Source organism: Sapajus apella, unplaced genomic scaffold (assembly GCF_009761245.1).
Source record: "Sapajus apella isolate SASKATOON/1434 unplaced genomic scaffold, GSC_monkey_1.0 scaffold4, whole genome shotgun sequence".
Lineage (NCBI taxonomy): Eukaryota > Metazoa > Chordata > Mammalia > Primates > Cebidae > Sapajus > Sapajus apella.
In genome coordinates, this window is record NW_022436944.1 from 12825603 (window position 1) to 12840976 (window position 15374).

At 39.2% G+C, this 15374-nt stretch overlaps 1 protein-coding gene across 4 annotated transcripts in view; it reads left to right on the forward strand.

Annotated features, from left to right (window-relative positions):
• The window catches only part of PLCH1 (phospholipase C eta 1), a 239344-nt gene that overhangs the window by 39147 nt on the left and 184823 nt on the right, over positions 1-15374 (forward strand). The window lies entirely within an intron of this gene.

The window sequence follows — 15374 nt, forward strand, 5'->3', positions numbered from 1 at the left end:
GGGTTTCACCATGTTGACCAGGATGGTCTCGATCTCTTGACTTCGTGATCCACCCGCCTCGGCCTCCCAAAGTGCTGGGATTACAGGCGTGAGCCACCACGCCCGGCCATTTTTTTTTTTTTTTTAAGTTGGAGTCTCTATTGCCCAGGCTGGAGTGCAATGGCATGATCTTGGCTCAGTGCAACCTCTGCCTCCTGGGTTCAAGCGATTTCCTGCCTCAGCCTTTGGAGTAGCTGGGATTACAGGCATGCACCACCAAATTGACTAATTTTTGTATAGTTTTAGTAGAAACAGGGTTTCACCATGTTGGCCAGGCTGGTCTTGATCTCCTGACCTTGTGAGCTACCTCCCTCTCGGCCTCCCAAAGTGTTGGGATTACAGGTATGCCCGGCCTACACACACTTTAGGGCCTTAAGACTAATCTATATATTAGGTCCCATATAAAAACAGAACTGAACAGTTTGCAGCACTAAACCATTAGTATCAGGGTGGGTTACTGCAGCTTTGAATCAGAGAATAATCAATATTAGTCATTTTCATGACAAACTAAGACAAATTGCCTTTACCCTGCTGGTGTTTGTTTTGTGATATACAGCCAGGGATAAGCTCTGTCAATCCTGCTGTCAAGATACCCTAGAGTGAAACTGATTTAAAAGCCAAAGATTTATGTGGTGCCAGAATTTTTGGAATAATCTCCATCAGAGGCCTGTGAAATTGCAGAGGGAAGAGGGAGATTTCATGGAGAGTAGAATGCTCTTTAACAGAATCCTATAATCTAAGCTGCTTTCTCCTTTCTAAGATTGGTTGTTCTGAAGTCTTCCCAATTTGGTGACAGACTTAATGTTTATTATTGCTTTAAACTAAGTTTAAGATAAATTTAACCTTACTTAATTAAATGCTTTAGTATTTACAGTGTTTTTTCAACATTCATTTATACCACCTTACTAAAAGGCCTTACAATGTAGAGAGTGACTTCATTTTATAGATGAAGAAAGAGAACTAGAGATGAAATAACTGCCCAAGTTGATGTAACTAATTATGCATTAGCAAGATCAGCATGAAAATTTCTGCCTCCACGTTTCCAGGTTGGTTCTCCTGTCATTCCAGTGGTGAGGTGCCCTTAGCAGAAGAGGCATGGGAATGGCAACTTGACACTGTGGGTCTGAGGTTCTACATTGCTTTTCTCTGAGCCTCATCCAAGGGTCCTGTTCATTGCTTTATCTCTCATGCAGTGTTTGATTTATGGTATTTTTCTGTTGCAAATTTATTTATAAGTAAGTATGGTAACAGAAGAATCACGGGAGTTAGAAGAACTAGCTTTATTTTTTCAAACTTTATTTTATGACAATTTTTAAGGAGTTTAGATTTAAGTGCCTCAAACTCATTATTATTTTCATTATTTTAAAATTTCTTTATCCAGATATCTCAAAGGCTATAATCATTTAAAATTTTTTCTATGTATTTTTATAGTCATATTACCAATTAGTCTATTACTATATTGCAGATACTTATACTAAGGGCTTGATGAACATTAACATTGTCATACTGAGTCCTTTCAAAGACTTTGCCATAGCTATTATTCAACCCATTTTATGAATGGGGGAACTAAAGCTTGTGGAGATTGTGAAATGGTGACCTAGGATTCAAATCCTAATCTGCCTAATTCCAAACCTCACTATTCTTTCTTCTTCCAGGCTGGCCTCTCCATTTTAATAAAAAAAAATAACATTCCGAGGCTTAAGTTCTATACAACAGTATTTTCTCTGTTATTGACTAGCAGTGTATGGTCCTGTACAAGTTATATGATCTTTCAGGAACTCACTTCTCTTTTCTGTGAAATGAGCATGCTGGTTTCGATGATTTTTGAAGTTGTTTCTAGTTCTAAACTCAGATTCCACTGAATTATTTCTGATAATTACAATTACTGTATTGTGTGAGCTCCCTTTTCACTAAACACAAGATACACAAGGGGGCAGTATAATACTTAAAATATGAATTGGTAACTTCCTGCATTCAAGAATTACTCTTTTGAAAGGATTTAGAGATATTAAATCCTCCCAAGATTAAAAGGATCAAAGCTGATTAGAACTATGATTCTATTCATTTATAATACAGCAATAGCTTTATGTATTTCCAATAGCTTAAAATATCATTTTGGATTTCCTTGCCTCGGGATATGTTGTAATTCAATAAAGAAGGATGCCGTTTGCTCTTCTGCCTCTGCTGAAAATGAATCTGTTAACATAGGAACTTATTTAACTTAAGGAAGACTTGTGAGATATTTAAAATATCTTGGGATATTTTAAACCAAGGGAGCTCTAGTGATAATATCTTTGTAGAGGATTTAAGAATATTTCTGAGAAAAGAAAGAGGACAGGACGTGGTCAGTAGGAAATGTCAGATTTCTCTTAGGCTTCTTGAACATTTACTGACCAGGCTTTGCTTATTCACTTTGGCTTCTTGTTTTTGTTGATAACTCTCCTTATGCAACCAAATCAACCAAAACAAAAATAAACAAAACTTCCATAAACAATAAAGAACCATTTCCCATGCAGGTTAATAGACTTTTGGAATAAGTAGACTTGGATGTGCAAATTATGCTAGCCAGATTCTCTTTTTACAAACAGACTTCAGCTGTGTTGCCAGGATAAAAGAGCTACATTAAATGAGAACTCTAAAATGGTCAATAGCAGTAAAAATAAAACTGTAACATTTGTGTAGTTTCACAGTTCATAAAGCATATTCATAGCCTCATTTTATTATTATAGAGGTGGTATATTCTCATTGTAAACCATTCAAAATATTATTCACAATCCTACAATCCAAAGAGAAAGAGACTATTAAATCTACTGTTAAGAGTCTGCTTATATCTGGTCTTTTATCTACCTACTATTTCATCTTCCCATTTCTGAGACAGAAATGAAGCATTTGGAAATGTTGGGAAATAGTGCTTAACCAAAATAAACTGATTGAATTGACTTCTCTGTCCAGTGATGACAGAAACCTTGTTAGGAATGATGAATTTTTGTATTTCTCTCTTATCTGTCTTTTGCCTGGATTTTTAGGAAAAACTCAAAGGAATTTGCACCTATCAGAGAAGCTAATCGCCAGGATTTTCCCTACTTGGTTTTTGTTCTTCTGATACGTTTGCAATAGAAAAAATTCTTGAGCAAAGAGTGTTTGGTGTGGTATGAACCTTGCCTTCGTGGTTTACACCTTCATGATTTATCCTGATTTGAAAATTGCATATACCTTCAGCTGTTTCTCTTCATTTCAGTGAATTGCAGTATTTTTTTTTCTGACCTGGGATGCAGTCTTGATTCTTAACCAATAATCAGTGGATTTGCAATTAATATGCACATGCAATTTCTTATGCACATAAGCCTTTCTAAACATTTGAGCTCCTTAACAAGTGACTTAATGTTTGTTTTCACATACTGCTAGTTATAATTGTACTATTGGAAAAAGTATTAATTGCTTTCTTGTAAGTTATTATGGTATCATCTCAAGTTCTTATAGGAAAATTAATTTTTGTTGGTATCATGTAGCTAAATGAATAATTCTGAATCACCATCACAAATCTAGACTAGAAAACATTTTGGACTAAATTAGGAGTATCTCTTACTATCTAGGGATAAAATTAAGGATAGTTCTCTTATTACATATTTATGCAGTATGCCTTTTCAAGAAGTTGCCTTATATATTAATACTTTTACTTTGCCTCACAACTACATTTTAATAAGACTAATTGACTTAGTTAATTAATTAAATGATGACTTTTTATCCAGCCTCCCCTTCCTGGCCACAGACCTAATTGGTGATGTGAAGGTAGAAACTTGATCGCTAGTTTGTAATGGAAAGTAGACTGAAATGGGATCCTGAAGACTAGTTCTAATCCAAGTTTAACTACTAACTTGTGTAGCCTCATGTCACTTCTGGGACCCTCAGTTTCCCTGTCTTTCCAGTGAGGGTTGTGCCAGATTGCAAAGTTCCCTTGCAGCAGCAAGGTTTGAGGTCTCTGTGTAGTCAAACATCAAGATAGGAGTATGATAGATGGAAGTGTTCTTTAGGCCAGCGGTCTGAAAATGAAAGACTGGCAGGATGGCATCGAGGAGAGGATAAGATTTCTTTTTGGACTGTAAACTTTGTAGTTAGTGTTGCACTGGCAAAAAGCTACATTTACCTTTAGCAGGAGAGGTAGAGAGAGAGAGAGAGAGAGAGAGAGAGAGAGTGTGTGTGTGTGTGTGTGTGTGTGTGTGTGTGTGAATGGTTACAGGTTTCTCCTGACCATGGAGAAACTAATATCTATGACTGAGACAATAAGCTTTCAGGACAAATATGATTCTATTAAAAAAAAAAGGGTGAAATTTCTCCCTCACTGGAATTCCATCTGCACTGGAAGAAAAGAAGAATGCCAGATCCCGATGCAAGGTGAATGAAATTATGCAGAAGTGAATTAGGGTTCCAATTGTTTTTGCCCAGTTTATTAGACTTTGGCAGCCTGCCTGCTTTAGTTTTGTGGGGCATCACTAGATTTTATGTTAGAGTGGCATTTCTTTACTGAATCAAAACCTAGCCCTTCCAGCCATAACTTTATAAGCATCCTTTTCTAGGTCCAGAAAATACTTGTGCACATAGAATTCCTATTAATGCAATGACAGTCAAGATTTTGTGACCATGATTAAATTAAAAGTATCAGCCAGGCACAGTGGCTTACGCCTGTACTCCCAGCATTTTGGGAGGCTGAGGCAGGTGGATCATCTGAGGTCAGGAGTTTGAGGCCAGCCTGGCCAACATGGTGAAACCCCGTCTCTACTAAAAATACAAAAAATTAGCTGGGTGTGGTGGTGGGCACTTGTAATCCCATCTACTCGGGAGGCTGAGGCAGGAGAGTCGCTTGAACCTGGGAGTTTGCAGTGACCTGAGATCGCTCCATTGAACTCCAGCCTGGGCAACAAGAGTGAAACTCTGTCTAAAAAAAAAAAAGAAAGAAAGGAAAAAGAAAAAAATTAAAAGTATTATCATTAGATTATTGGAGAGGACCAGGGAAAAATTTCAAAGACAAATTGAGAGGAGGAGATTAAAAAAAAGGAGATAGGCCTTAAGAGAGAAAATATATTTGGTCATTTAAGTTTTATAAATTAGAACAGAACTAATTCTGGAAGCAGCATTGCCCAGTACATTTCTTTTTTTGGTCCCACCCACAGGGCTCTCCATCTCCCAGTGATGGCCACTAAAGCAGAAAGCATCAGGGCAGGTATCCTTTCAGGCCTATGATGTTCAGGTGTGTCTTGCAGGTGATGAAGATTTAGACAGAGGGAGACGTGGTCTGACCCAGGTGTGGCACTTTGTAGGGGCTCCTACTGGCGTAGAGGGAAGATGACTTCTAAGTTTCTAAGTGCAAAAATTTTAAGAAATGCTAGATTGTCTACCTTCCCTACTTTTAAACAGAGGTGAATTGGAGAATTTGCTGTGCGTTAACTGACCACATTGATTTATCTCCTTTTCTTCTTCCCCTTTCTCATGGAAATCATAGCCATCCATTCAGGCCTTACAAAAGAGGATATTTATATCTAGTTTAGAACGCAAAGGAAAAAACCTTTAATGCGAGCTGGTATGAAACATACTTGTTCTATGACCTTTTGGGAACATATGCTCTTCTTTGATGTCTTGGAGATATAAAAAATTCTCAATGAATGCTATTTATGTTTTAAAATCTGAAGTTCATTCCTTTTTTGGGTCTTTCTCTATGATAAGTGTTCCATTTGTAACTGGTTTATTGAACATTCTCAACTTAGTGTAGCATATATGCTTCAGTGAATGCTTCAAGAAATACTCTGTCCAAGGCTGGGTGCAGTGGCTCATGCCTGTAATCCCACCACCTTGGGAGGCCAAGGCAGGCAGATCACGAGGTGAAGAAATTGAGACCATCCTGGCCAACATGGTAAAACCTCACCTCTACTAAAAATACAAAAAAAAAATTAGCTGGGCGTGGTGGTGTGCACCTGTTGTCCCAGTTACTCAGGAGGGTGAGGCAGGAGAACCGCTTGAACCTGGGAACCGCAGGTTGCAGTGAGCCAAGATTGCACAACTGTACTCCAGCCTGGTGACAAAATGAGAGAAAAAACAACAACAACAACAACAACAACAACAACAACCAAAAAACAAAAAATAACAAAAAAAAACCCCCCTCCATTCCATTGTAGCGTCTTGGGTAGTTCTATTACTTTCTGGATAATTTTGGCTGTTAAGTATCCGGCCCATTTTAAAAATTGAATCTCAGAGTGATTAAGCCCCCTCACCTGCTGACCTGTCTGTTGGTGGTTGAGGGGGAGGGTTCCTCTGTCTATGCTATACTCCTTCCCCTTGAAGAATTCAAGGCCCTGTTCCACAGATTTTGGTACAAGGAAGAGAGAGCAAAGGCCTTTTAATCCACATGTCCCTGGTGCATGTCAGCAGCAGTGAGGTGATCTGATTCCCTCTGCTTCCATCTTCTGTAGATTCTCAGTTTTAACCTGGCTCCATCTGTCACCAAGGATCCTTCACAGAGGATCTGCCATCTCTCTTCAGCCTCATGCCTTCTCTGCCGTCAATTTCCTCTGACTAGGGCACAGCTTCCTGTGCCCTGAGGACATGGGGGCAACTGTTTGGCTCCTGCCCTTTCTCTTCTCTCAATATTTCTTCATGTGGAGCTCTGCAGACTGCAAGGGCTTGAAAGATGGGATGGGGCGGAAGTTGTTCCTTGCTCTTCCCAGACCTACTGACAACAGTCTCTTCTCACACTGTGGGGGCTGCTCCCATAAGCTACCAACTTAAGCAGTCTCTAAGTTATTCTTTTGTAGCTCTTTCCCTGCTTGTTTCTGAGGGTGAAGGGTGTTTTCTCCAGTTTCACTCCTCATGGTGCCATCTCTGCTACCCTGGGCATTGACTATGTAATACACATAACAGGGGCTCAGGTAATGTGATTTTGATGGATGGAATCCTAGCCCCCCCAACAAATGACAGCTCTCCTTGGACTCCTAGGGCCACTCTAGGCAAGTCCTTGTTCACTAACATTTTAGATTAGGGCGACTTAACTTCCCTAAAGCTATTAGTGTTCTTTATTCTGTTTGCTTTTTGCAACATTATGTAGCTTGATTAATCAGAACAAGCATGATCTATATGTATAAAAATCCATGTTGAGGTGTATCAGCCTCTATTCCTCATCAGGAATCTAATTCAATGAATGGATTTTTCTGGGTAACTGAACCCACTGTGATCTTGTTATTATGCTTACTATGCAAGGTCATTTATATTCTGCAATGATGGAAGGTATGGAAAGGTGCTCCTTTTTTTTTCTTCTTTGAGATGGAGTTTTGCTCTTGTTGCCCAGGCTGGATGGAGTGCAAAGGTGTGATCTCGGCTCATTGCAACCTCCACCTCCCCAGTTCAAGTGATTCTCCTGCCTCAGCCTCCCGAGTAGCTGGGATTACAGGCATGTGCCACCATGCCCGGCTAATTTTGTATTTTTAGTAGAGATGGTGTTTCACCATGTTAGCCAGGCTAGTCTTGAATTCCTGACCTCAGGTGATCTGCCTGCTTCGGCCTCCCAAAAAGCTGGGATTACAGGCGTGAGCCACCGCGCCTGGCCAAAAAGGTGCTCTTTAAATGGTAAATTGGAGATCTGGATGTATGGGAAGCCCAGGTGGATGAGAAGTGACAATGTTCATTCTTCGAAGCTTTAGCTTTCAATTTTCTGAAACAAGCCTATTGCTGCCAAGTAAAAGCCTTGGATGGCCTTTTCCATTAGACTCTCAAACGCTTTCTCTTAAACCTGTGGCCATTGAGAGTCCAGCCAGGCAGAAAGGCCCTTGATTGTTTTATTCTTTTATGCTTGGGAATACCAATTTTCTAATTGGCAATTGAAATTGGTAATTTTCTAATTACTCAATTAGAATGAAGAAATAATGTGTATAATAAACCATCATTTTTTCCTTCGGATTTGCAGACTTCTCATGTTTTAAGTGGTTGCTTGTGAGACTCATTTCCCCTTAGACTTGTGTTACAAATTTAAGCCTTTGTTCTTTAAGCTGCATTTCCATAATTACGATTAGTTTTCCTCTGCTCTCTCATTTGCCCAATTGTCTTTCCCACTCTGTTTTTAGTGTATGCACAGAAATTGACTGGAGGATGAAAAGTCTTTCCGTGAGTTGAATCAGTGTTCTTCTAGGGCAACATAATTGTTTACTTTAGTCATACAAAAGACCTAGTTTTTTTTTTTTTTTCCTGGATCCAGTAATAATTAGTGATTGTATTTGTAATCATGGAACTCTCCAATCTCCCATCTATCAAAGGAAAGTTGAAAAACTGCAGTTTATCCCTTCTTACCATGTAGATGAAGTCATCCCATAGAGATCTGTCATATGTTTTATATTTTCTTAGGGCTCATTCCTTAAGAAATATGTTTGGGGTTATTAGAAGTGCAAATTGTTTTCAAAAGAATATTCAAATTTTTAATTTAAAGCCTCTAGCCTAGTATGGAGTGGCTTCACCTACTCCCACAGCTTCAGTTCCCATGTATATGCTAACTCCAAAAGTGTATTCTTGGCGTATTCTTGGCTTTGACCTTCGCTCTATGCTACTTTCTCAGATGTCCATCTGCTTACCTGATGGCTCCACAGATGCTCTCCAGGTCCTCAGACTCAACATGGGTGGATCAGAATCCTTCCTGCCCTGGTACGCATCTGCATTGCCAACCTTATCTCACCCTTCTCCTTCTCTTTGCATCCCAGCAACACTGACCTTTGCATTCCTTGCCCACAAAACTCACTGCTGCTTCTGTTAGCCAACTTTGAACTCATTCTTTCAATCCGGGAGTAAAAGTCCCCTCAGCAGAGAAGCCTTTTCTGTCTTCTCAGACCAGGTCAGGCTCTGTTTTATGATCTCCTGTCACTGTGCATTGCTGCTTCATTTTGATATTATTACTGTAATAAAACAATTAATTGTGTGATTACTAGTTTCATTTCTCTTTCTCCAACCCAAGATCCAGGAAAACAAAGACTGTTCTGAGTTCTGACTTCTGTAATCTGCAGCACACGGTACAATGCATTGCATATAGTAGGTGCTTAATAAAATATTGCTGAATGAGTTTCTGTATTTTATTTAGTAGGGAAGATAAGAGCTGTTTCACTATATTTGCACTCTCTGTTAAATTTGGTTTTAAATCTTTGTGCTGTGAAATGCATCAGTTCTCTGGCTGTAAACTCTCTCCTTGCCTTTATTGAGAGTTTTGCCGTAGGAAACCCAGGAAAAAAAAAATACTCATAAACCATCCTTGCTGAGATGAAGAAGGAAAAAAAGACCACTGAGAATCCAAATGTGCCTTAGAGAAGATTATATGTTACAAATGCATAATGCCTTGAAATAGACAAGGACAAACCCATTTATAGAAAAGAATTTCTTAAAAGAATTTCAAAAGGCTTTTTGAGTTCATTGTAGACTTTACATGTTGGTTATACATACATGTATTTTATCTGACTCTGAAACTGAAGGTTTCTCTCTGTAAAATAGCTCTATTAGTAAAGCTGTTTAATTGCAGTTATTTGCATACTATTAAAATTCTCTGCTGTTTGTGGCTGAAATCTCCAATCCAGAAGCATTGTCTGTGGGGCAGTTCTTACTGCAGAGAGCATGAAATAGATCTGCATCAAAACAAACAAACAAACAAACAAAACTCTAGTTTTCTCAGTAAGAGAGGAGGAAAAGAAGCCTGGGGGGTACATGAGGAGAAGAATCAAACAGTATATATAGGACTTCTTTAAAAGTTAAGAAGAAGCATTTTTATTTCAGCTTTACAAACAAGAAAAATGGTCAGCATCTTAGAGGCCTTTCCTCTAAGAATCTCAGGCGCTATGAGAGTACATTCCTGACTTATAGGTAGCAAGATCACTCTGAGAAATAAACGCCTCCCTGGGTACGATAAATATAGAATCTGTGAAAATGTTTTTGTCTGTTTGTTAGCATATGTGACGGACATATAAGTGTTTTTAGAATTTCTCCTATTGAAATGTAAAGGATGGTAGCTTATGCTCAATTAAAAGGAAGAACAGGGAACACATTTATTATTTAGTGTCCTAGTTTTACTCCCTGCCAACTTGAAATTGAACATCAATGCATTTCTACAAATTACCGTTCTTTGAAATTGTGCCAGTGTTGAGAATTTCATGGTATTGTGTTTATAAGCTAAGTAGAAGCTTATCATCTCTAGATGTGGAGACTTGTAAGTAATTAATGCTTTAAGCCAATGGTTCCCAGCCTTGGCTGTGCATTGAAATCATCTGGGGATAAAACAAAAACAAAAATAAAAACAAACTATTTCCTGGGTCCCAGCCCAGAGTCTCTGATTTTTTGGTCTGGATCATGGCCAGGGTATGGGGAAATTTGTTAGAACTCCTTGTGTGATTCTAGTGGTCAGCCAATTAGATTTTGGTGGGTTGATAACCCCAGACTTAGGGTGACCAATAGATATTTTCTCAACTATCAAATTCATGAATTTGATAATGATTATTTTCTATGATGATAGTTGAAAGGTAGGAAAGGGGAGCATTACATAAGAAGGACATGGGTAGAAATACCGTATTTGAACATAAATTAAGCAGGCAAATATGGAAGAGTCATTTATGCTTGGGAATTTATAGCTGCTCGCTTTCTTTCTTTCTTTTTTTCTTTCCTTCTTTCTTCCCTTCCTTTCTTCTTCCTTTCCTTCTTTCTTCCCTCCCTCCTTTCCTTCCTTCCCTTTCTCTTTCTCTGTCTCTTTCTTTATTCTTTCTTTTTCTCTTTCCTTCTTTCTTCCCTCCCTTCCTTCCTCCCTTTTTTCCTCCGTCCCTCCCTCCCTCCCTCCCTCTCTCTCTCTCTCTCTTTTTCTTTCTTTCCTTTTTTGAGATGGAGTTTTACTCTTGTTGTTCAGGCTGGAGTGCAATGGCGGCATCTCAGCTTACCACACCCTCCACTTCTGGGTTCAAGTGATTCTCCTGCCTCAGCCTCTGGAGTAGCTGGGATTACAGGTGCATACCACCACACCTGGCTAATTTTTGTATTTTTAGTAGAGATGGGGTTTCACCATTTTGGCCAGGCTGGTTTCGAACTCCTGACCTCAGGTGATCCACCCGCCTCGGTCTCCCAAAGTGCTGGGATTACAGGTGTGAGCCACCATATCCGGTCACTGCAGTTTTTCTTTAAAAATATTTTTTCCCTTTATTTTTTCTGATGATAGCAACACAGGTTTACAGTAGAAAATTTGGAAAACATAAAAAAGAGATGGGAAAAATTGTCTGTAATCTCAATAATGTGTTTTAAGTCTGCACTTTCTTAAAGTAATTTAACAACCAGAGACTAAGTAGCGATTATCAAATCTGGTTATACATTTGAACCTGCTAGGGTGCTTTTTTAAAAAAGTGTTGATGATTGGAGGTACTACTATTATCCTCATTTTGTTAATGAGGAGAATGAGGCTCAGGAATTCTTGCTCTGATAACCACAGGCAGCTATGGGAAAGAGTAGGAAAAGCAAGGTATTCCCAAGAAGCAGGCAACAGTACGGAACAAGATGTTGCTGTGGTATGTGGCCAGCTACCAAGTTAAAACAAAACAAAACCAAAATAGTGATGGTTGGACTTGACCCAAGCAGGTGATTTCGATGACATGGGAGGGGTAAAAATCACTGCATTCAAATTGTTGATTGACTAAGGTATTAATTTGATCAGTACCCAAAATCAGGTATGAGTTTACTGATTTAATACAGCATATAATTGTACAGTAGTTCAGGCAAAAGTGGTGCATGAAAATCTTCACTTTATAGACTATTTGCAGAGAGGCAGGAGGAAGTGATATGCTGACCTTTATATGGTTGTTTTTCTCTTTTGTATAATAACATTTATTTCATATTCCCTTTAATATGCTTTCTTAGTGTCCTTAAAATGTGATTTGTCTTAACTTTATGACCAATATATCTGTTACATGATAGAAAGATATACCTCTGAGCACTAATTGACCTCACAATGTTGTACACAGTCTTCTGGTGATAAGCTGAAATACTTTGAGAAGGCCCTTAACAACAGACAACAAAGAACCTATTAATAGTGTTTTGGTTTGATTAATCTATAATGAAAACTACACAGTTCACAGTAGGATAATTTGAAGAATTGGTACAGAAAGAAATATGAAATGCAGGAATTGACAGAACAGTGCCATCATTGGGATCATATCACATGCAACCTTGAGTATTAACTAGAATTGTGTTTATTTGTCTACTTTGGAAAACTAAGTGGTATCCAGAGACTTAGAGACCCACGTGCATTTTATTGTGGAAGGCAAGCTGTGTCAGTCCCTGTAGGTATCTGCTCTACCTCCATTACGCTACATGTGAGAAAACTGGTGCTCAGGTTCTCTGTGTTATTCCTAGAAGTATCAGAATTGTGAAGAAGAAACTTTGCCTTCTCAGATTGCCCTTGTTTTGCATGACATCTCCTGCTTTGCATATAGGATCTTAAGGGGGACACAAAGAGGAACTTGAGACTGATGTTACTGTAACTGAGTTTAGACCTTATCTGCAGGAACAGTGGATTCTATATTAGAATATTCTTGAGGGATCATTAGGAAATGTTAGGGTTGGTGCTGAATCAAGGTTGTCATTGGAGTAGCATTACCTCTTCTAAGTCTCTCAACAAGACTGTTTTACAGATGGAACAGAAATCACAGTTTGTTAGATTGTTAAATCTAACATAAATCACATTGTTAGATTGTGGAGTTCAAACCCACGTTTGTCAGACTCTCAAATCTAGGGTTCCCACTCTTGTGCCACAGCAATGCATTACATAAACTTGTTTCTTTTAAAACAGCTGAAGGGGTGGGTTTGTGTTTTAAAAGAGCTTCAACACCCTTTCTTTAGAGGATACTGGAGAACTTCTGGAGACACTGTGTGAGTTGCCCTTAGGCTGAGTGTGGGAGGGGGCTGAGGAGCTAGGGGTGAAGGCTAAGAGTTGGTGTCTACTGGAGTGGTCCTTGGGAGCTTGTTAAAAACGCAGTCTCTCAGCTCCACCAGAGACTTTCTGAGTTGCAGTCTGCATTTTAACAAGGTCCTCAGATGAATAAGTTTCAGCAGCATTGCTTTAGGAGACCCACTGGGCTTGGGTATAAGTCCTCTGGCATGAGGAATTTGTCCTCTTCTCCAAGGAACAGGTGGAAGAAGGATGGGTGTGAGGGAGAAGAGAACTGTTTTCCCTCATACAAAGCATTGAGAGGTTGGAAACTTGTGTGTGAGGAGCACAGCTAATGAGAAAGACCCCCAGAAGGGTCCCGATACTCAGATTTCCAAGGAGGAAACATGGGGGCTATGGATCGGCAGGTAATTTTCTTTGTACAATGGGCTTAAAAATTTGAATCTGTATGTCTAAAACATATGAAGATATAGTCAAGGATATAAGTAATACCCTGATCTACAATAGCAGGGACTTGGGGAGCCCCCTGATAAAGGGATTCTGAACAAAACCCATAGCCAGGCTTCAGGACATTTATGAAATTTTTGCAAACATTGTGTTAGATGCTCTATGTAGATATGCATATACATTTGTGCATCCTCTTCCTTTGTACAAAGTCCTTAGCTTTCATTATATTTCAGAATAAGCTGTTATTCCTTCCTCCTTTTTTAAATTATAAACCTCTGACTAAAACTACTCTCCTTTTATAGATGAGAAGGTAAGTGACTGGTACATATTGATAGCAACCAGCTAGCAACAAAGTTAATTCTAAGGTAAAAATTTTTTCTGTCAACACTTTAAATATGTTGCGCCACTCTCTCCTGGCTTGTAAGGTTCGCATTGAAAAGTCTGCTGCCAGATGTATTGGTGCTCCATTGTATGTTATTTATTTATTTTTCTCTTGCTGCTTTTAGGATCCTTTCTTCATCCTTGACCTTTGGGAGTTTGATTATTCAATGCCTTGAGATCGTCTTCTTTGGGTTAAATCTGCTTTGTATTCTATAACCTTCTTGTGCTTGAATGTTGATTATCTTTTCCTAGGTTTGGGAATTTCTCTGATAAAATCTCTTTGAATAAATATTCTACCTCTGTCTCTCTCTCTACTTCCTCTTTAAGGCCAACAACTTTTATATTTGCTTTTTTGAGGCTATTTTTTTAGATCTTGAAGGTGGACTTCATTGTTTTTCATTCTTTCTTCTTTTTTTCTCCTCTGACTATATATTTTCAAATAGCCTGTCTTTAAGCTCACTAATCCTTTCTTCTGCTTGATCAATTCTGCTATTAAAAGATTCTTCATCATGTCAGTTGTATTTTTAACTCTAGAATTTCTGCTTGGTTCTTTTTAATTATTTCAATATCTTTTAAAACTATATCTGATAAAATTCTGAATTCCTTCTCTGTGTTATCTTGAATTTCTTTGACTTTCCTCAAAACAGCCATTTTGAATTTTCTGTTCGTCAGGTCATATATCTCAGTTTCTCCAGAATTGGTCCCTGGTGGCTTATTTAGTTTATTTGATGAGTTCATGTTTTCCTGGATGGTGCTAATGCTAGTAGATGTTCTTTGGTGTTTGGGCATGGAAGAGTTCGGTGTTTATTGTAGTCTTCACAGTCTAAACTTGTTTGTGCCTATTCTTCTTGGGAAGACTTTCCAGGTATTAAAAGAGACTTGGATCCCAAGTCCAATAATGCCATGTTTTTTTCAGACTCATAGAGTTATCATCTTAGTGGTCTTAGATCAGATCTAAAAGAATTTTCTAGATTACCAGGCAGACTCCTGTTCTTTTTCCCTTACTTTCTCCAAACATATGGAGCCCCTCTCTCTCTTTGCTGAGCCACTGGGAGCTGGGAGTGCGGTGATGCAAGCATTTCTGTAACCACAACCGCTGGGACTCTGCTGGGTCAGGCCTGAAGCCAGCATAGCACTGGGCCTTGCCCTAGGCTTTTTCCTTCAGGATGGCAAGTTCCCCTGGGCCATAGCCATGTCTAGCGATGCTGTCTGGGTGTCAAGGACTAGAGTAAAAACTTCAGTAATTTACCTGATGTTCTATTCTACAGCGGCTAAGCCGGCACTCAGGCCACAATACAAAGTCCTTCCTGTTCTTCCCTCCCCTTTCCACAGCAGAGGAGCCTTTCCCTGTGGCCACCACTACCACTGAACCATGGGGGTTTTCTCCTAGGCCGCTGCCCATGTTCACTTAAAGTCCAAGGGCTCTTCCATCAGCTGTGGTGATTGCTGACAGGCCTGGGATCCATCCTTCAAGGCAGTGGACATCTTTCTGGCCTACAGCAGGTCTGGAAATACTGTCCAAGAGAAGAGCCTAGGCCTGGATTCAGAGACCTGAAGAATCTGCTTTTTGTTC